At 44.0% G+C, this 23,266-nt stretch overlaps 1 long non-coding RNA gene across 1 annotated transcript in view; it reads left to right on the top strand.

Annotated features, from left to right (window-relative positions):
• The first annotated feature begins 378 nt into the window (after positions 1-378).
• Positions 379-23,266, top strand: part of LOC143773495 (uncharacterized) — a 72,034-nt gene continuing 49,146 nt past the window's right edge. Inside the window, exons 1-2 of the long non-coding RNA XR_013215202.1 lie at positions 379-470; positions 926-1,057. This is a non-coding gene — a long non-coding RNA (uncharacterized LOC143773495). The remainder of the gene's footprint in view (positions 471-925; positions 1,058-23,266) is intronic.

The following is a 23,266-nucleotide window of genomic DNA, read 5'->3' as shown; positions in this document are numbered from 1 at the left end:
GGAAATAGCATTTTCCAATGTTGATTTTAGAAGCATGGTCAGCACTAAACCTAGACTTTGTCTAATAGACTTTCTGCAAGCATTCTAGCATTAAACAAGAAAAAATTGGATTTTTAACTGGTTTCAAGTCCTTGACACTTTGGTTTTGGAAAACATCAGGACAATATAATTCCTGAAGTAAAACCTGATTAAATAAAGAGTCAAGCAGGGATTTGCATTCCCTCTTGCAGAGAGCCCAGGGGCAAAGAAATGTATCCGTCCCACTCTGCGGACATGTAAATGGAGTTAGTCTGAAGACCAAAGCTGACAGTTAATGAGTTGGAAGCCTCAAGGAATAAATGAATAGATCTACATAAATTAGTTTTCCACTGGGAAAGAATTTGCTGCCAGCCTTTCATTCAGCAAGAGCAAAACTTCGTGCTGGGTTGAGATGAAACCTGTAGATGACGCATCAGACTGGAGATGTGCAGGTAGGGCAAGAGCTTGGAAGCACTCAAAATTTCGAGTTTCAGTAATGTATCAGTCCGCTCTCATGTATTCCTTCACGGCCCATGACATTGACAAGGACTCAGCTAGTTGTATTAGTCTCCAAGGACCTTACCAGAAAAACATATTACTTTTGTAGGTGGTTAGCGACCTTGATTATTAATGCACAAGGGAGAATTTTTTGCTCTACTTTTCATCAAATAGATTATTTAGACTGCATGTCCGAGGTCTGGTATATTTCTAAGTAGCTTCAGGTACCAGCCAAGATTCATTATTTTATTGTATCCTCTTCCTAAAATACTGGTTTGTATGCTGTGCTTAAAGGGGTATTTCCATTTTAAAAACAGTTTTGTTGGTGTTTGACCTCTGGTACCCTCACCAATTTTTAGCATGAAGGAAATTCAGCACTGATATATCTCTGCATTCCCTTCATTCTCAGTATCAATGGGAGTGCAAAACTTTGAACTACCACCTATCATGAAGTTATCTGCATCAGCCAGTGATTGGAAATCTTGGCCATTTCCGATGTGGAGAACACTCGTGATCTGGTTACCAGAGCTGTGGAAGATCGGTGAGTATCAATTCATTTTTTTTACTAATCTAGTCTGGTATCTGGTATATCTGTATCAATATTTTTAGAGTACAAATGTCTTTAATTTCTTTGCAAACACCAACAATTTATATGTTTGGATAGAATGAAATCAGTCCGAAGTTGGATGTGTCCAGTTGAGAGATACAAAGTAGATCATGAACATTGTCATTGGCGCAAACTAAAATGACTGACTACTGTCTACGATCTATGTATTGTGTTGTGGTAATGTTGGCACTGTTATAAAAAGTAGGAAATAAACTGATAATAAATCAAGTAATTGATTGACTGCCTTAATCTCTCAATATGGTATTCTCAATATTATATTGATACACTTCCACATTAAATATGGGGCAACACAGAAAGAAAGGAAATTGATACAGTGCCGCTGTCATTTAATATCCTGCTATTACACTGAAACTGTATAAAGAAAGCTTTTTGATGGTGACCCTGTAAGACAAGCCTTGTGTTATTTACTCAAGTGTGACTATGGATCTGATGCAGTTAAGGTAAATATCATGAAGCCCTATAGGCAATATTTAATATATTAGAGACCTTTTTCTAAAGCCTCCGGCATTATAACAGAGCCGCATTTAAGGTTACTTGTATACAAACTAATAATTTACTTACAGTTGCTCCTTGAAGCAATCTCTGACAATTTTGATCCTCGGAGAATAAGACAATTTTTATTGACAATTTAAAAAAAAAAAAATTCTGTAAAATTCACAGTAAACCATTTTACATAGTGTAAATAATTCTCTGAGTTCTCTATGGAATTTGAAGGAGACATTAAAATATAATTAGTGCGACCAAAATTATGGAATGTGTTTATTTTTTTTATTGGGTTTATATTTTTTTCATTAAACTCAATATGAATCTTCTAAATCATCTGAAAGATTATGTTGCTGTCAATATTTTATTTATATTTATCTGAAAGTAATATAGTTAGCTGATAAATCCTTCATTGCTTCAGATCTATTGGTTCTTGAAAAAGCGTCCTGCAGTGATGTCGTACCTGTCTCCCCAGGCGACCGATGCAGCAATCACTGTCCAGAGTGGTGTATGGCACGAGCCTATAGGGGCTGCTAATTGGTTGCATTGGCCATGCAGGTACTGCTCCAACAGTGTAAATGACAGGTGAGAGCAGTGGAGCACTTCTTTGGTGAATAATGGTATATTTTTTAGTATTTTGCCTGTTTTATTTTTTATTAACTTAGAAAACCTCTTTAATATATCTTAATTTATCTATTTGGGTAAGTATACTGTAGGACATCTGGACAGACTGCATCATTTGAAGGATGGGTTGCAAAATAATATTTTATATTTCTAAATACACATTTACTTATCCTGCAAACTACACGTATTAATACAAAACTTTCTGAATTTAAAAATAAAAAAATGTTATTGTACAATCAGATTTTTGTGTGTAGTATGTATGAGCCTTCAAAACTTTTACATGTGTGCTGCAGATCTAACCTTCCAACAATAGAGCTGAGTGTGAAAACAGCTCCTTGGACCTGCAGAATCAAAAAGGTAGTCAGGCTCTTTGATATAACACAGCCGAATGTGCCGATAAACATCTTGGAAAAACAAAGCTGATTAGGGAATCGGGCACCTTAATATAGAAAAGATGAATGTGCACACAGGTACTTTGAAACAAGGAAATAGTCAGGTAGCTTGATATATCAGAATTGTGTGTGCAACAGGCAGGCATTGAATAGACAGTCAGGCCACCATGATACAACAGAGTCGAGTTTGTCCAGTGGATCAGTAGCACTAGCAACCATTAGAAGCAGGGTGGGCTTACTACCTGACTACTCAGGCAGCATGCAGCCACTTGAGCCAGCCTTAACAGGCCTAGAAAGGTGACATCAGAGATGCATGTTGCATTACTATAAAATTAAAATAAAATGTGCATTAAGAGGAAAGAGAGCTGGTCAGCAGGTAAGGAAGACGTGAGGATCAACATTGGAGCCAGGACAGTTGAGTAACACCTACATTACCATAGCCACCTTTCATTTCTAGCCTTTTAATACATTTCAATACAGTGAATGACAGTGCTGAGAATGTTGTAATCAAATGGATTTATTAGATAGCAGAAAAAAACTCACAGGCAACTTGTACATTTTTTATATATGATATCCTAGTTATTTTAGTGGCCTTGCTTTCTATATGTTCCTGAAGCAAAGTTCTACAGTAGCCTACTTCTTCTTCCGCCTTACTAAATTAAATAGAGTGAAACTACTTACAACACAGAGCCCTCACTTAGGTTTGAAAGGGTTTTCCAGGCTTATGATTTCAATTACTTATCCTTTGGATAGATTGTCAATATCAGATTGTGTTCCAACACCAAACATCCCCACCGATCATCTGTTTTCAGCTCTCGCTGGAGCAAGATGTAATTAGTGGAAAAGCCCAGTGGAAATTTCCGATAGGTGCTTGCTCAGCTTCTGTTCTTGTTAATAGGAGCTAAGCACCAGGACTCGGCAATGGCCATTACACAGTAGACAGAGCTATGCTGTTCTGGTCTTATTCACAGTTTATGTCTGGCCACCGTAAGAGCTGGAAACAATGATCAATGGGGGTGCTGGTTTTTGGACCCTGACCAACGATATTGATGACCTGCCATCAATATCATAAGCTTGGACCACAACTTTAAACTCTTTAATTACAAACTGACATGCCGTGTTTTGGAAAAAACTTAGCTTTCAATGGGTTTTAAAAAAAATGGAATCTAAACCAGTCAGTTTTAAACAACTGCACCATTTTTTTTGCTTTAGTTTTCTATTCTACATTGTGATTTTCTTTTGTGCCAGGGGCAGCACTACAAGACATCTCTAGTCTCATGCAGGCCCTAAAGGGAAAATTCTTCAGATCCGTTACATTGTGTGTACATTGTGTGTTTGGCTTTTACATTTTTGCAATTTTTTCATTTGTTTTCTCTTTCGCTATATAGGTATGTTGCCATTCTTATGTTTTATACACTTCTGTTTTTAGAATTACTTTGAAATAAACCTCTTTTTATTATTAACATTTTTTCATATGCTTCTTAATAATCTCCAGATCCTTTGTTTGGTGGTAAATGTGCTCTGGCAAGACATCCAGAAATAGGTGAATGTTTATCAGACTTACATTATGTGCTTTATATATGTCTTGTAACAATTGTATTCCCAGTCTGAAGAAGGTCTGGTTGTAAGACCGAAACGTCACACAAGATATTGGAATTACCTGTCTTCAATACATTTTTCTGCAATAAACTTTTAGATTGCCAGATTTTTTTATATTCTTAATTGTATTTGTCACATAATTTTAAAAATATGTCACCCACATAATGAAGAACTTTCTTTCAAGTTACTGCTATAAATGAGCTTTTGCTAACACTTACACTCCCTGCCAAGCCAAAAGTTATGTCGCTTATCCATGTTATGCAAATAAACGCTTGTAACCTGACGTTAAATTCATCCATTGGTTTTATAAATGATTCTTTTGAAAGCTGAAACCCTCTGCAATGTGGTTTAGGTTAAGAAAATAAATTGGCATCAATGCAGAAATATTGATCAGTTAATGGACACAGAATGGTCAGATTTTGGCAAGACAAAAGTTTTGTCGCCTGGTCATATAATGCACCAAATCCTAGTTTACATCCTCACCTGTGCTCAGTAAATGATCTTTTAATTAGAGTGTGTGTATAAAAAGAAACTCAGCACCCAAGACCTTCACTTGAACTGCAACTTGAGCTCTGAGAACATGCCAAAAATCCACCCTGCTACCAAAGCCTGGATTATAGAGGCTGAAGACCAGACCACTGCAGAGGTGGCTGGCACCTTTAATGTGTCTCAGCGTCAAGTACAAAGTATTTAAAAAAGATTTGAAGAGACTGGACATGTGTTTGACAAACCCAGGTCCAGTAGACCCCGCAAGACAACTGCTCAGGAGGAACGTTTGTTGGTTAGAAAATCCAAAGCAAGCCACTCTTCAACTGCAGCAGAGCTCCAACAGGCCTGGTCACCTCATGTCTCTGTGTCAACTAGAAGAGTTTGTCTGATTCTGTCTTGAAATGGCCTCCAAGGTTGAATCAGTGCCCAGAAGCCATCAGTAAACAAAAGGCAAATAAAAAACTGTGTGGCATTTGCAAAGTCCCACAGCCTGCTAAACAGATGGATGCTGGAAAAGTGGCAGAAGGTGGATTTCGCTGATGAATCTTCAGTAGAATTACACCACAGCGGCCGCAAATGCTGCAGGAGACCTACTGGAGCCCGTATGGATCCAAAATACACCCAGAAAACAGTTAAATTTGGTGGTGAAAAGATCATGGTCTGGGGTTACAGGGGGTGTGCAAAACATTTGCAAGGTGGAAGGCAATATCATTAGCCTAAAATATCAAGAAGTATTAGCTACCTCTTATATTTTAAATCATAGAAGGGGTCAAATTCTGCAGCAGGATGGTGCTCCATCTCATACATCCATCTCTACAACAAAGTTCCACCAGGAAAAAAGATCAAGGTGCTCAAGAACTGGCCAGCCCAGTCACCAGACATGAACATCATTGAGAATGTTGGGGGTAGGATGAAAGAGGAAGCTTGGAAGACAAAACCAAAGAATCTAGATGAACTCTGGGAGGCATGTAAGATTGCATTCTTTGCTATTCCTGATGACTTCTGTTATGGACTGGTAATTTAGGAGCGATATGCGACTAGCTCTGAGCAGGTGGTAACTATACAGACCGCAGTTCCTGATCTTAACACAACACTAGCAGTAGCCGTGGGATGTTCCTGTCACTCCCTGGACACCTCGTCACAGCCGGAGAACTAGCTACCCCTAAAGGTAGAAATAGGAAAGCTATCTTGCCTCAGAGAAAATCCCCAAAGGATAGGACAGCCCCTCACAAATAATGACTGTGAGAGGAGAAGAAAATGACATACGTAGTATGAAAAAAGATTTAGCAAAGGATTCCACTTCTAGCTAGATAGATAGTACAGGAAAGAACACTGTGCGGTCAGTAATAAAAACTAGAAAAAGTCCACCGCAGAGATATGCAAAAATCTCCACACCTGACTAAAGGTGTGGAGGGCAAAATCTGCAGCCCAGAGCTTCCAGCTTAGCTGAATAGATCCATACTGATAAGCTGGACAAATGAGCAAAACATAGAATGTGCTGAACAATAAAGTCCAGAACAAGTGGACTGCAAAAGGACAAGCAAGGACTTATCTTTGCTGAACTGGACAGAGTGTCAGGGAAATCCAAAAGAGCAGTGACTCCAGGCAGGAACAATTGACAACTGGCATTGATTGAGGGATAAGGCCAGACTAAAATAGCCGAGCCAGAAAGACGATCAGTGGAAGCAGCTGCTGATGCTAAATCCAAGAAGCAGCTATACCACTCAAAACCACAGGAGGGAGCCCAAGAGCAGAATTCACAAAAGTGCTACTTACAACCACCGGAGGGAGCCCAAGAGCAGAATTCACAACAGACTTCATTAATAAATTGTATGAATCATTGTTGAACCACATGGATGCAGTCCTTCAAGCTCATGAAAGTCACACAAAATTTTAAATATGACTCTAATAGCTCCACAACTTCATTCACCAATGATTTGCAACATATATTTGTCTTTTAAGTTAATTATTTGTTTGAATATCACATTACTTTCTGTGGGCGACAAAACTTTTGTCTTGCCAAAATCTGACCATTCTGTGTCCATTAACTGATCAATATTTCTGCATTGATGCCAATTTATTTTCTTAACCTAAACCACATTTTGGAGGGTTTCAGCTTTCAAAAGAATAATTTATACAACCAATGGATGAATTTCATGTCAGGTTATAAGCTTTTATTTACATAACATGGATAAGCGACATAACTTCTGTCAGGGAGTGTTTTAGCAACCCTCAAATCTGGGACTGAAAAGCGATAATCTTGGAAGCAGTAGGAAAGGAAAGTTGATTGGAGCAGGGGAGTCTGCTGGATGCAAAAGGTAGGGTGACTCAATGATCGAAATATACAGTCTCTTATAGTCAGAGGGTGGATGGTTGCTTTAATATCTTTGCTTCGTTTGTCTAAGGAGTTTTTTTCATTTTAAGATAGTCATGGTCGAAAGTGTTAGCATCCTTGAAATTGTTCAGAGAAACAAAGGAAAAAAGGCAAATTGGGCATAATTTCACATAGAACCCCAAAAATGGGTTGGACAAAATTGTTGGCAGCTTTCCAAAATTGTGGGTAAACAACTTTGATTCAAGCATATGATGCTCATTCCAACTCACCTGTGGCAACAAACAGGTGTGGGCAATATGAAAATCATACCTGATATCAGATAAAAAGGGAGAAATTGACTCAATCTTTGCATTGTGTGTCTGTGCGTGCCACGCTAAGCATGGATATAAGCAGAGAGAGAGTGTGTGTGTGTGTGTGTGTATATATATACATGTGTATATATATAACCGGATCTTATAAAATGATTATTCTTTTCACCCATTCTTTTTCATAACACTATTCCAGTCTTCAACTGTAAATAGTTAGAAATTCACTGGTACAATGATGTAAAGATAGCCAACTAGTGATGTGGTCCACTGGGTCACTAACAGATTTGGTATTGGGATAAACCAGGTGGCAGAGTCCCGTTATTGTATGTTCTACTACAGGGAATCCTCAGGTTGCTACACCCAGAGTAATGTCCATCAGCAATAGCTCACACAATCATGAGCTGAAGTTATTGAGACACAGGGTTTGAAGTATGTTGACAGTCACAATGGTTTTCGAAAAACTAGCGTATACGGATTTATAACCACCCACATTTTAAGGTTCATAAGACAACTGTCCATTTAGTCTCAACCTTACAAATGTGAAGCCCATTGCCCACCATAACAAGAGCTATTTAACCCCTTTTTGACCTTGGACGTTTAGGTACTTCCAAGGAAGTCTCTCTGCTTTTGATGCGAGCTTCAGCACTGAGCCCACACCTTTCCTGGCACAAGACAGTTAATTTGATCAGCTGTCATGTGTCTGTAACAGCCGTGGGTGGAATCGCGATCCACCTGCAGCTGTTAACATGTTAAATGTTAATATCTGACAGCGGCATTTAATTTGCGCAAGCCAGATGCGTGTCATAAGACACACCCATTGGCGCCCCGCTCACATGATCGTGGGGCGCCGATGGGTTGTCATGAAAGCCGGGGGTCTGCAGAAGATCAGTATTTGTGCTACTCATAGTAGGGCTGAAGTGCTTCTATATAAAGATTGCATCTTTAAGTTTCCCAAGGAGACTATTCAAGCAATTAAAAAGAAAAAAAAATGTTTTAAAAAATATATATTAAAAAAATATAGGTTCAACTCACCCTCCTATTGCCCCATTTGAAATAATTAAAAAAATAATAAAAAAATACATGTGTTTGGTATCACCTCATTCACAAATGTCTGATCTATCAAAATATAAAGTAAATTAATCTGACTGGTAAATGACGGAGCGTGAAAATAAAAATAAAAATTCCAGAATTATGTTTTTTTTGGTCACCCCAACATTGCAATAAAATGCAATAACCGGCAAACAAAACATTTTATCTTTCCCAAAATGGTATCAATAAAAACATCAGCTTGGCATGCAATAAAAAAGCCCTCACCCAGCACCAGATATCGAAAAATAGAGATGCTACTGATCTTGGGAAATGGAACCATTTTTGTTTCTTACAAACTTTTGATTTTTTTTCACCATTTAAATAAAAAAGAACCTATAGATTTTTGGTGTCTGTGAAGTCGTAATGACCTGGAATTTTTTTCCAGTTTTCCAGTACACAATATGGTAAAATCAACAGTTTCATTAAATAGTAAAACTCGTCCCACAAAAAACAAGCCCTTATACTGCTATATTGACAGAAAAATAAAGAAGTTATAGCTCTGGGAAGAAGGGGCTCCTGTTATGATGACCTGGTGGTTAGGAGCACTAGGAATGACCTGATGAGCAAACTAGTAATACAGGACAAGCTCTGGGAAGTGGGAGCTCTGCTGACCGCAACCCCTAATCCTATCACAACAACTAGAAATAGCCGTGGAGCGTACCTGACTCTGCCTAGACGCCTCTTCACAGCCTAAGAGCTAACTACTAGGGTTGAGCGAAACGGGTCGATCATTTTCAAAAGTCGCCGACTTTTGGCTAAGTCGGCGTCTCATGAAACCCGATCCGACCCCTGTGCTTGTCGGCCATGCGGTACGCGACTTTCGCGCCAAAGTCGCGTTTCAATGACGCGAAAAGCGCCATTTCTCAGCCAATGAAGGTGAACGCAGAGTGTGGGCAGCGTGATGACATAGATCCTGGTCCCCACCATCTTAGAGAAGGGCATTGCAGTGATTGGCTTGCTGTCTGCGGCGTCACAGGGGCTATAAAGGGGCGTTCCCGCCGACCGCCATCTTACTGCTGCTGATCTGAGCTTAGGGACAGGTTGCTGCCGCTTCGTCAGAAGCAGGGAGAGCGTTAGGCAGGGTCCACTAACCACCAAACCGCTTGTGCTGCAGCGATTTCCACTGTCCAACACCACCTTCGGTGTGCAGGGACTGTGGAAGCTATTTTTTTTTTTTTTTCCCCTCAGCGCTGTAGCTCATTGGGCTGCCCTAGAAGGCTCCGTGATAGCTGTATTGCTGTGTGTACGCCACTGTGGAAACCAACTGCTTTTTTCAAAGCACATATCCTCTTGTTCCTTCCTTTCTGCACAGCTATCTTTTTTGTTTGTCCACACTTTTTATTTAATTTGTGCATCAGTCCACTCCTATTGCTGCCTGCCATACCTGGCTTAGATTACTGCAGGGAGATAGTAATTGTAGGACAGTCCCTGTTTTTTTTTTGTTTTTTTTGTGGGAGATTAAGATTGGCATTTCTGCTACAGTGCCATCCCTGTGTGTGCCATCTCTCACTGAGTGGGCCATAGAAAGCCTATTTATTTTTTCCGTGATTTGTGTTCTAAATTCTACCTCAACACAAAAACACTACATCAATCAGTGGTAGAAAAATATTGGCCTCAGTCAGGGCTTGTGTGCCACTGCTGTGTGTGCTATCTCTCATTCAGTGGGCTATAGAAAGCCTATTTATTTATTTATTTTTTTTCTTATTATTTGGTTTCTAAAGTCTCCCTGAAAAAAAAAAAAAAAACATAAAAAAACCGTGGGAGAGTAATATTGCCCTTTCAGCTTGTGTGCCAGTCTTGACTCCTGGGTGTGCCACCTCTCTCTCTCATTCAGTGGGCCATAGAAAGGCTATTTTTTTTTTTGGTTTTTTTAATATTATTTGGTTTCTAAAGTCTCCCTGAAAAAAAAAAAAAAAACATAAAAAAACAGTGGGAGAGTAATATTGCCCTTTCAGCTTGTGTGCCAGTCTTGACTCCTGGGTGTGCCACCTCTCTCCCTCTCATTCAGTGGGCCATAGAAAGCCTATTTATTTTTTTTTTAAAATATTATTGGGTTTCTAAAGTCTCCCTTAAAAAACAAAAAATACATAAAAAAACAGTGGGAGAGTAATATTGCCCTTTCAGCTTGTGTGCCAGTCTTGACTCCTGGGTGTGCCACCTCTGTCTCTCATTCAGTGGGCCATAGAAAGGCTATTTTTTTTTTTGGTTTTTTTAATATTATTTGGTTTCTAAAGTCTCCCTGAAATAAAAAAAAAACTTAAAAAAACAGTGGGAGAGTAATATTGCCCTTTCAGCTTGTGCGCCAGTCTTGACTCCTGGGTGTGCCACCTCTCTCTCTCTAATTGTGGGCCATAGAAAGCCTTTTTTTTTTTTTTTTTTTTAATATTATTTGGTTTCTAAAGTCTCCCTGAGAAAAAAAATAAATAAATTAGGTGGGAGATTAATATTGACATTAGTGCTTGAGTGACAGTCCTGCGTGTGTGTCATCTCTGTGATTTTGTGCCACAGAAAACAGAGTGTGTAACATTGTGCCTGATTTTCCTTGTGGTCTCACCAACCTGTTAAGGGATATTGAAATCATACTGAAGTTATAGCTCACCGTGTAAGTTGTTTGACAGCAACAAATAAAGTTACTTTGGTTAAGATTTTAAAACAATGAGGAAGTCTGGTGCAAGAGGTCGTCGTGGGCGTTCATTGTCAGCTGGTAATGATGGTAGTGGTAGTGGAGCATCAGGTGGTCGTGGGGATAAAAATATTCCACCTAAGTCTGGAGCTGTGGAGCCAGTTTCGTCGTCAGGCTACACAAGGCCTCGAACGCTCTCTTTTCTGGGAGTAGGAAAACCGCTTTTAAAGGCGGAGCAGCAACAGCAAGTTTTGGCTTACATTGCAGACTCAGCCTCTAGCTCTTTTGCCTCCTCTTCCGAAACTGGTAAATGTAAAAGCAGCGCGTCGCTTGTGGATGTTCACGGTCAGGGACAAGTCGCTTCCTTGTCCTCCTCAGCAAAAACTACAACAAGAGAGAAGGATGCAGCAGGCGACACAACGGGTCACTCCATGGAGCTCTTTACACATACCGTCCCTGGCTTAGAAAGTGAAACATTTAACAGGCCATGCCCATTACAAGTATATTCTGACATGGAGTGCACTGATGCACAGCCACAGCCAGAGTACTATGCTGCTCCTTTGACTCAGACCACCACATTGCCCTCTCAGGGTACAGATCCACAATCAGACCCTGATGAGACTATGTTGCCCCGCCACGAACGCTATACCACCGACCGACACAGTGACACAGACGAAGTTGCACACGAGCTCGAAGAGGAGGTAATAGATGACCCAGTTATTGACCCCGATTGGCAGCCATTGGGGGAACAGGGTGCAGGCGGCAGTAGTTCAGAAGCGGAGGTGGAGGAGGGGCCGCAGCAGGCATCAACATCGCAACAGGTTCCATCTGCCGGGCCCGTATCTGGCCCAAAACGCATGTCAAAGCCAAAACCTGTTGGAGCACAGCGTTGCCATCCGGTTAAAGCTCAGTCTGCAATCCCTGAAAAGGGATCCGAGTCTAGGAAGAGTGCAGTCTGGCATTTTTTTAAACAACATCCAACTGATCAGCGCAAAGTCATCTGTCAAAAATGTTCAACTAGCTTAAGCAGAGGTCAGAATCTGAAAAGTCTAAATACTAGTTGCATGCATAGACACTTAACCACCATGCATTTTCAAGCCTGGACTAACTACCAAACGTCCCTCAAGGTTGTAGCACCCTCGGCCAATGAAGCTAGTCAGCAACGCAACATCCCTTCCGTCACTGTAAGGCCACCATTTTCCGCACCACCGGCAGTATCTGTGCAGGTTTCTTTGCCAGCCAAAAGCAGTCAGGGTCAGGGAATCACCAGTTTTGTAGGAGGAAATATTGCATCTAGGGCACCGGCGGAAACAATACCGTCTCCAACCGTCTCTCAGTCTGCCATGTACACCGGCACACCCGAAAGTTCCACGATCTCCAGCTCTCCAGTCCAGCTCACCCTACATGAGACTCTGGTTAGAAAAAGGAAGTACTTATCCTCGCATCCGCGTACACAGGGTTTTAACGCCCACATAGCTAGACTAATCTCGTTAGAGATGATGCCCTACCGGTTAGTTGAAAGCGAAGCTTTCAAAGCCCTGATGGAGTACGCTGAACCACGATACGAGCTACCCAGTCGACACTTTTTTTCCAGAAAAGCCATCCCAGCCCTGCACCAGCATGTTAAACAGCGCATCGTCCATGCACTCAGGCAATCTGTGAGTACAAAGGTGCACCTGACTACAGATGCATGGACCAGTAGGCATGGCCAGGGACGTTATGTGTCCATCACGGCACACTGGGTGAATGTGGTGGATGCAGGGTCCACAGGCGACATCAATTTAGGGACAGTTGTGCCTAGCCCACGGTCTAGGAAACAGTTGGCTGTAGGCGTTCGCACCCCCTCCTCCTCCTCCTCCTCGTCCTCCTGCAGAAGCTACAGCTCTTCCACAGAACGCAGTCTGCCAACCACTCCATCGGCAGATGACACTGTTGCACACCAGTTGTCCCATTATGGGCCAGCTACTGCCAAGCGTCAGCAGGCTGTATTGGCTATGAAGTGCTTGGGCGACAACAGACACACCGCGGAAGTTCTGTCCGAGTTCTTGCAACAAGAAACGCAGTCGTGGCTGGGCACAGTAGATCTTGAGGCAGGCAAGGTAGTGAGTGATAACGGAAGGAATTTCATGGCTGCCATCTCCCTTTCCCAACTGAAACACATTCCTTGCCTGGCTCACACCTTAAACCTGGTGGTGCAGTGCTTATTGAAAACTTATCCTGGGTTCTCCGACCTGCTCCTCAAAGTGCGTGCACTTTGCTCACATATCCGACGTTCGCCTGTACACGCCAGCCGTATGCAGACCTATCAGCGGTCTTTGAACCTTCCCCAGCATCGCCTAATCATAGACGTTGCAACAAGGTGGAACTCAACACTGCACATGCTTCAGAGACTGTGCGAACAGAGGCGTGCTGTTATTTATTTGTGGGAGGATACACGGGCAGGCAGTAGGATGGCAGACATGGAGTTGTCAGGTGTGCAGTGGTCTAAGATACAAGACATGTGTCAAGTCCTTCAGTGTTTTGAGGAATGCACACGGCTGGTTAGTGCAGACAACGCCGTAATAAGCATGAGCATCCCCCTAATGCGTCTGCTGATGCAAAGTTTGACGCACATAAAGGAGCAGGCGTCTGCACCAGAGGAAGAGGAAAGCCTTGATGACAGTCAGCCATTGTCTGGTCAGGGCAGTGTACAGGACGAGGTAGCGGGCGAAGAGGAGGTGGAGGACGAGGAGGATGATGGGGATGAGTATATTTTTAATGCCGAACCTTTCCCGGGGGCACAGGAAATTGGTTGCGTGTCACGGCCGGGTTCTGGTTTTTTGAGGGACACAAGTGACGTAGATTTGCCTGCAACTGCCCCTCAACCAATCACAACCGGAGATTTTACAACTGGAACTTTGGCCCACATGGCGGATTATGCCTTACGTATCCTAAAAAGGGACACACGCATTACGAAAATGATGAACGATGACGATTACTGGTTGGCCTGCCTCCTTGATCCACGCTATAAAGGCAAATTGCAAAATATTATGCCACATGAGAACTTGGAACTAATATTAGCAACCAAACAATCAACTCTTGTTGACCGTTTGCTTCAGGCATTCCCAGCACACAGCGCACGTGATCGTTCTCACACGAGCTCCAGGGGGCAGCAGACTAGGAGTGTTAGGGGTGCACACATCAGAAGTGGCGTTGGACAGAGGGGTTTTCTGACCAGGTTGTGGAGTGATTTTGCTATGACCGCAGACAGGACAGGTACTGCTGCATCAATTGAAAGTGACAGGAGACAACATTTGTCCAGTATGGTTACTAACTATTTTTCATCCCTTATCGATGTTCTCCCTCAACCGTCATTCCCATTTGATTACTGGGCCTCCAAATTAGACACCTGGCCAGAATTGGCAGAATATGCATTGCAGGAGCTTGCTTGCCCGGCAGCAAGTGTCCTATCAGAAAGAGTATTCAGTGCTGCAGGTTCAATATTAACCGAAAAAAGGACTCGTCTGGCTACCCAAAATGTTGACGATCTAACATTCATTAAAATGAACCACAACTGGATTTCGAAATCTTTTGCCCCACCTTGCCCGGCCGACACCTAGCTTTCCTATGAAAGGCTCTTGCCTGTGAATTACTTTTCTAATGTCTAATTTGCTGCAGCTGATTGGCCATTTACGGAGGTGTAAACATGTCGTATGCTGTACAAACTCCCCACACGGGGCCGTGGTATCGCGACTTGGCGCAAGCACCCGTGAGACTGCTGTTTGTCTGAAGAGGTGGGTGTGCTCGCTTTTGGTTGACGGCATTGCTACTGGGTCCCTCATAGTACAATGTAGTGTCTCTGGCGGTGGTGGTGCGCACCCAACGTCAGACACACCGTTGTAACATGAGGGGCCCTGGGGCGGTCCCGCCGGCCTCAAGAGAGTTCCCCCCTACCCCAGCTCAAAATGTGCTCTACCACGTGCAAAATTATGTCGCACAGCTCCACCAATCTTTAGTCTATTCGCTGACATCATTCAATGTCTGGCACTGACAATACAAATTTGTAGACATCTATGATGCAACTTAAAGTAGTCTGTGTCTGTGTCCTATATTGGCACCATTAAATAGTTACTGCCAAATTACTATGTCAGAAACTCAGCAGATGAGCCCACCCCTGTACCTAAGTATGCCACCTTTTTTTTTGTTTTGGTTGTTTTGCGAGACATTAACATCTATTTATATTTTGGGAGTACTGGGACAGACACTCCTTGCACTACTCCTCCACTCACCACCAAGCTGCCCGTGTATCCATGTAACCGCTGTAAAACTGCCATGAGCCTATTGTTTGTTATTTTAGGCCTTTGAAGCCTGTCTGCGATCCCTCCTTCCACTAGTCCTCCACTGACCAGACCACTGCTGCCCGTGTACCCCTGGAACTAATTATAAAGTGCCTACAGCCAGCCCATTTTTTTATGTTAGGCCTTTGAAGCCTGTCTGCGGTCCCTCCTTCCACTAGTCCTCCACTGACCAGACCACTGCTGCCCGTGTACCCCTGGAACCAATTATAAAGTGCCTACAGCCAGCCCATTTTTTTATGTTAGGCCTTTGAAGCCTGTCTGCGGTCCCTCCTTCCACTAGTCCTCCACTGGCCAGACCACTGCTGCCCGTGTACCCCTGGAACCAATTATAAAGTGCCTACAGCCAGCCCATTTTTTTATTTTAGGCCTTTGAAGCCTGTCTGCGGTCCCTCCTTCCACTAGTCCTCCACTGACCAGACCACTGCTGCCCGTGTACCCCTGGAACCAATTATAAAGTGCCTACAGCCAGCCCATTTTTTTATGTTAGGCCTTTGAAGCCTGTCTGCGGTCCTTACTTTAAATACTCCTCCACTCACCACCTAGCTGCCTGTGTATCCATGTAACCGATGTAAAACTGCCATGACTGCCTACTGTTTGTTATTTTAGGCCTTTGATAGCCTGTCTGCGGCCCCTACTTGCAATACTCCTCCACTGACCACAATGCTGCCTGGAGTGCCTGCCTGTGTATCCATGTAACCGATGTAAAACTGCCATGACTGCCTACTGTTTGTTATTTTAGGCCTTTGATAGCCTGTCTGCGGCCCCTACTTGCAATACTCCTCCACTGACCACAATGCTGCCTGGAGTGCCTGCCTGTGTATCCATGTAACCGATGTAAAACTGCCATGACTGCCTACTGTTTGTTATTTTAGGCCTTTGATAGCCTGTCTGCGGCCCCTACTTGCAATACTCCTCCACTGACCACAATGCTGCCTGGAGTGCCTGCCTGTGTATCCATGTAACCGATGTAAAACTGCCATGACTGCCTACTGTTTGTTATTTTAGGCCTTTGATAGCCTGTCTGCGGCCCCTACTTGCAATACTCCTCCACTGACCACAATGCTGCCTGGAGTGCCTGCCTGTGTATCCATGTAACCGATGTAAAACTGCCATGACTGCCTACTGTTTGTTATTTTAGGCCTTTGATAGCCTGTCTGCGGCCCCTACTTGCAATACTCCTCCACTGACCACAATGCTGCCTGGAGTGCCTGCCTGTGTATCCATGTAACCGATGTAAAACTGCCATGACTGCCTACTGTTTGTTATTTTAGGCCTTTGATAGCCTGTCTGCGGCCCCTACTTGCAATACTCCTCCACTGACCACAATGCTGCCTGGAGTGCCTGCCTGTGTATCCATGTAACCGATGTAAAACTGCCATGACTGCCTACTGTTTGTTATTTTAGGCCTTTGATAGCCTGTCTGCGGCCCCTACTTGCAATACTCCTCCACTGACCACAATGCTGCCTGGAGTGCCTGCCTGTGTATCCATGTAACCGATGTAAAACTGCCATGAGTGCCTACTGTTTGGTATTTTAGGCCTTTGATAGCCTGTCTGCAGCCCCTACTTGCAATACTCCTCCACTGACCACACCAATGCTGCCCGTGTACCCCTGGAACCTATTTAAAAGTTCATAGAGCCTAGTTATATATTTTATTTACTATTAATAAGGCCATGATGGACTACGCTGTACCACGCTACAAGCTAACCAGTCGACACTTCTTTTGCGAGAAAAGCCATCCCAACCCTCCACCAGCATGTAGAAGACCGCATTGTCCATGCACTCTGGCAATCTGTGAGTACAAAGGTGCACCTGACAACAGACGCATGGACCTGTAGGCATGGCCACGGAAGATTACGTGTCCATTACGGCGCAATGGGTTAATGTGGTGGATGCATGGTCCACAGGGGACAGCCTACTAAGTCTGTCTGCAGTCCCTAATTCAAATTGTCCTCCACTGTCTAAATTGGAGCTTCCACCTTCTGGCTTTTGGCCTATAGTATAAGAAATTAAACTGCATTTGGCCTTCAACTTTGGTTAGGGCCTACTAACGGCTTCTGCCCCTCCCTGGTGTTGCCCTCAACTAAATAAAGCTGAGCTTCAACCTTCCGGCTCTCATTAAGTGGTTTTTAAAAAAAAAAATGGTGGTTAGGGCCTACTAACGGCTTCTGCCCCTCCCTGGTGTTGCCCTCAACTAAATAAAGCTGAGCTTCAACCTTCTGCTCCAAATTACCATTTTAAAAAATGCAATAGGCTTTTCCGGCCTACTAAAGGTGTCTGTCTGTGTGCCCCTGCCTGGTGTTGTCCTCAACTAAATAAAGCTGAGCTTCAACCTTCTGCTCCAAATTACCATTTTAAAAAATGCAATAGGCTTTTCCGGCCTACTAAAGGTGTCTGTCTGTGTGCCCCTGCCTGGTGTTGCCCTCAACTAAATAAAGCTGAGCTTCAACCTTCCGGCTCTCATTAAGTGGTTTTTAAAAAAAAAAATGGTGGTTAGGGCCTACTAACGGCTTCTGCCCCTCCCTGGTGTTGCCCTCAACTAAATAAAGCTGAGCTTCAACCTTCTGCTCCAAATTACCATTTTAAAAAATGCAATAGGCTTTTCCGGCCTACTAAAGGTGTCTGTCTGTGTGCCCCTGCCTGGTGTTGCCCTCAACTAAATAAAGCTGAGCTTCAACCTTCCGGCTCTCATTAAGTGGTTTTTAAAAAAAAAAATGGTGGTTAGGGCCTACTAACGGCTTCTGCCCCTCCCTGGTGTTGCCCTCAACTAAATAAAGCTGAGCTTCAACCTTCTGCTCCAAATTACCATTTTAAAAAATGCAATAGGCTTTTCCGGCCTACTAAAGGTGTCTGTCTGTGTGCCCCTGCCTGGTGTTGTCCTCAACTAAATAAAGCTGAGCTTCAACCTTCTGCTCCAAATTACCATTTTAAAAAATGCAATAGGCTTTTCCGGCCTACTAAAGGTGTCTGTCTGTGTGCCCCTGCCTGGTGTTGCCCTCAACTAAATAAAGCTGAGCTTCAACCTTCTGCTCCAAATTACCATTTTAAAAAATGCAATAGGCTTTTCCGGCCTACTAAAGGTGTCTGTCTGTGTGCCCCTGCCTGGTGTTGTCCTCAACTAAATAAAGCTGAGCTTCAACCTTCTGCTCCAAATTACCATTTTAAAAAATGCAATAGGCTTTTCCGGCCTACTAAAGGTGTCTGCCCCTCCCTGGTGTTGTCCTCAACTGAACAAAGCTGAGCTTCCACATTCTGGCTTTCGCCCTATACTATCAGATATTAAACTGCATTTGGCCTACTAGTGTGGTTAGGCCCTTGAAACAGTGTCTGCTGCTCTTGGGTTTGCTACTCCACTGAACAAAGCAATGCCGCCTGTTTAGTCCTGTTACCAATTTTGAACTGCATTTAGCCTACTTTATTCTTTGGCCCTATATCTGTTTCCTCCTCATCCTGCCCATTGCCCAGCCACTGCTAAATGAGTCTGCTGGTACATTGACCTAGACCACTACATTCCCCTTGTACTCTACACAGCCAGAATCTGACCCTGCTATAAGTAAGGTTCCCCTTCCCGCATGTTATACCACCTTACAGAGGGACAAAGAGGAAGGTGCAGATGAAAGTGCAGGTTCCTTCATCAGGTGGGGGGGCATACTCGTTGGCGACGTCACTGGCACAGGGCCCCTCAGAGTACGCAAAAGTGTCGCTGCTGGTGGGAGGCGCCCCCGCCATGCAAACACACCGCCGTACTTTGAGGGGCCCTGTGCCAGTGCCAATGCGAACGAGTGGGCCCCCCCCTGCTTGCTCAGGATCACAGCACTTGCAACGTTTAAATACTTACCTTTCCCTGCAACACCGCCGTGACGTAGTCCGCATTTCCTGGGCCCACGAAAAACTTGAGCCAGCCCTACTCCCCCCACAACTTTCCCCCAATTCCCTATGCCCAACTATTATTATACAGTTAATTAAGATTGGCAAGCTTCAGAAACAAGAATGGATGTTTTTGGCATTAAAATGGGCACTGTAGGTGTTTTCCTGGCCTCCACTCACTGCCGACTATGCTTCCCCATTGACTTGCATTGGGTTTCGTGTTTCGGTCGATCCCCGACTTTTAGCGATAATCGGCCGACTGCACTCGACTCGACTCTGGACAAAATCGGGTTTCCCAAAACCCTACTCGATCTTAAAAAAATGAAAGTCGCTCAACCCTACTAACTACCCCTAAAGATAGAAAATAAGGCCTAACTTGCCTCAGAGAAATTCCCCAAAGAAATAGGCAGCCCCCCACACGTATTGACTGTGAGTTAAGATGGAAGTCACAAACACAGGAATGAAATAGGTTTCAGCAAAGGAGGCCAGACTTAACTAAACAGACTTGAGGATAGAAAAGGTATCTTTGTGGTCAGCATAAAAAACTACCAAAAAACCACGCAGAGTGTGCAAAAGAGACCCCACACCGACTCACAGCGTGGAGGTGCCACTCTGCATCCCAGAGCTTCCAGCTAGCCAGGCAGAATCATGATAGCAAGCTGGACAAAAAAATCAGTGGTAAACAAATAAGCTAGCAGGGACTTAGCTTTTGCTGGAGTAGACAGGTCATCTGAAAGATCCAAGAGCAAACTGAACCAGTACTAGGACATTGACAGCTGGCATCCAGTAACGATCTAAGTGGAGTTAAATAGAGCAGCCAGCCTAGGACTAAACGAGGTCAGCTGAGGAAGGAACCTCAGAACCAGCAGCTCCACTCACAGCCACCAGAGGGAGTCCATGGACAGAACTCGCCGAAGTACCATTCATAACCACCGGAGGGAGTTTGAGAACAGAATTCACAACAGTACCCCCCCCTTGAGGAGGGGTCACCGAACCCTCACCAGAGCCCCCAGGCCGATCAGGACGAGCCAAATGAAAGGCACGAACAAGATCGGCAGCATGAACATCAGAGGCAGCCACCCAGGAATTATCCTCCTGACCATAACCTTTCCACTTGACTAGGTACTGAAGTTTCCGTCTCGAAATACGAGAATCCAAAATCTTCTCCACCACATACTCCAACTCCCCCTCAACCAACACCGGGGCAGGAGGGTCGACGGAGGGAACCATAGGAGCCACATATCTCCGCAGTAACGACCTATTGAACACATTATGGATGGCGAAAGAAGCTGGAAGGTCCAAACGAAATGACACAGGATTAAGAATTTCAGAAATCTTATAAGGACCAATGAAACGAGGCTTAAACTTAGGAGACGAAACCTTCATAGGAACATAACGAGACGATAACCAAACCAAATCCCCAACACGAAGTCGGGAACCAACACAGCGACGGCGGTTGGCGAAACGTTGAGCCTTCTCCTGGGACAATGTCAAATTGTCCACCACGTGAGTCCAAATCTGCTGCAACCTGTCCACCACAGAATCCACACCAGGACAGTCCAAAGGCTCAACCTTTCCTGAAGAAAAACGAGGGTGGAAACCAGAATTACAGAAAAAAGGCGAAACCAAAGTGGCCGAGCTGGCCCGATTATTAAGGGCGAACTCAGCCAAAGGCAAGAAGGACACCCAATCATCCTGATCAGCAGAAACAAAGCATCTCAGATATGTCTCCAAAGTCTGATTGGTTCGTTCGGTTTGGCCATTTGTCTGAGGATGGAAAGCTGAAGAAAAAGACAAATCAATGCCCATCTTAGCACAAAAGGACCGCCAAAACCTCGAAACAAACTGGGAACCTCTGTCCGACACAATGTTCTCCGGAATGCCATGTAAACGAACCACGTGCTGGGAAAACAATGGAACCAAATCAGAGGAGGAAGGCAATTTAGGCAAAGGTACCAAATGGACCATCTTAGAGAAGCGATCACAAACCACCCAGATAACTGACATCCTTTGAGAGACAGGGAGATCTGAAATAAAATCCATGGAAATATGCGTCCAGGGCCTTTTCGGGACCGGCAAGGGCAAAAGCAACCCACTGGCATGAGAACAGCAGGGCTTAGCCCGAGCACAAGTCCCACAGGACTGCACAAAAGAACGCACATCCCGTGACAAGGAAGGCCACCAAAAGGATCTAGCCACCAAATCCCTGGTACCAAAGATTCCAGGATGACCAGCCAACACCGAACAATGAACCTCAGAGATAACTCTACTAGTCCATCTATCAGGGACAAACAGTTTCTCCGCTGGGCAACGGTCAGGTCTATCAGCCTGAAACTCCTGCAGCACCCGCCGCAAATCAGGGGAGATGGCAGACAAAATTACCCCCTCTTTGAGAATACCAGCCGGCTCAGGAACTCCAGGAGAATCAGGCACAAAACTGCTTGAAAGGGCATCAGCCTTCACATTCTTAGAACCCGGAAGGTACGAAACCACAAAATCGAAGCGGGAGAAAAACAGCGACCATCGAGCCTGTCTAGGATTCAACCGCTTGGCAGACTCGAGATAAGTCAAATTCTTGTGATCCGTCAAGACCACCACGCGATGCTTGGCTCCTTCAAGCCAATGTCGCCACTCCTCGAACGCCCACTTCATAGCCAACAACTCTCGATTGCCCACATCATAATTGCGCTCAGCAGGCGAAAACTTTCTAGAAAAGAAAGCACATGGCTTCATCACCAAGCCATCAGAACCTCTTTGAGATAGAACAGCCCCTGCTCCAATCTCAGAAGCATCCACCTCGACCTGAAACGGGAGCGAAACATCTGGCTGACACAACACGGGGCAGAAGAAAAACGACGCTTCAACTCCTGAAAAGCCTCAACGGCCGAAGAGGACCAATTGACCACATCCGCACCTTTCTTGGTTAAGTCAGTCAATGGTTTAGCAACACTAGAAAAATTAGCGATGAAGCGACGGTAAAAATTAGCAAAGCCCAGGAATTTCTGCAGGCTCTTCACAGAAGTAGGCTGAGTCCAATCATAAATGGCCTGAACTTTAACAGGATCCATCTCGATAGTAGAAGGGGAAAAAATGAAGCCCAAAAATGAAACCTTCTGAACTCCAAAGAGACATTTAGACCCCTTCACAAACAAGGAATTAGCACGAAGGACCTGGAACACCATTCTGACCTGCTTCACATGAGACTCCCAATCGTCCGAAAAGACCAAAATATTATCCAAATATCCAAATATACAATCATGAATCGATCCAGGTACTTTCGGAAGATGTCATGCATAAAGGACTGAAACACAGATGGAGCATTAGAAAGCCCGAATGGCATCACCAGGTACTCAAAATGGCCCTCGGGCGTATTAAATGCTGTTTTCCATTTGTCGCCCTGTTTAATACGCACAAGATTATATGCCCCTCGAAGATCTATCTTAGTGAACCAGCTAGCCCCCTTAATCCGAGCAAACAAATCAGACATTAGCGGCAAAGGGTACTGAAATTTGAAGGTAATTTTATTGAGAAGGCGGTAATCTATACAAGGTCTCAGAGAACCATCCTTCTTGGCCACAAAAAAGAACCCTGCTCCCAACGGTGATGACGACGGGCGAATATGCCCTTTCTCCAAGGACTCTTTTACATAACTCCGCATAGCGGCGTGTTCTGGCACAGATAAATTGAACAGTCGGCCCTTCGGAAACTTACTACCAGGAATCAAATTAATAGCACAATCACAATCCCTATGAGGAGGTAGGGCACTGGATTTGGGCTCATCAAATACATCCCGGTAATCTGACAAGAACTCAGGGACTTCAGAAGGATGGGAAGACGAAATTGACAACAATGGGACATCCCCATGTACCCCTTGACAACCCCAACTGGACACAGACATTGATTTCCAATCCAATACTGGATTATGGACCTGTAGCCATGGCAAACCCAAAACAACCACATCATGCAGATTATGCAA

The sequence above is a fragment of the Ranitomeya variabilis genome, chromosome 5, assembly GCF_051348905.1.
Source record: "Ranitomeya variabilis isolate aRanVar5 chromosome 5, aRanVar5.hap1, whole genome shotgun sequence".
Taxonomy (NCBI): Eukaryota; Metazoa; Chordata; class Amphibia; order Anura; family Dendrobatidae; genus Ranitomeya; species Ranitomeya variabilis.
Note: the sequence above shows the minus strand (reverse complement) of the source record. Positions and strands in the feature narration are given on the sequence as shown.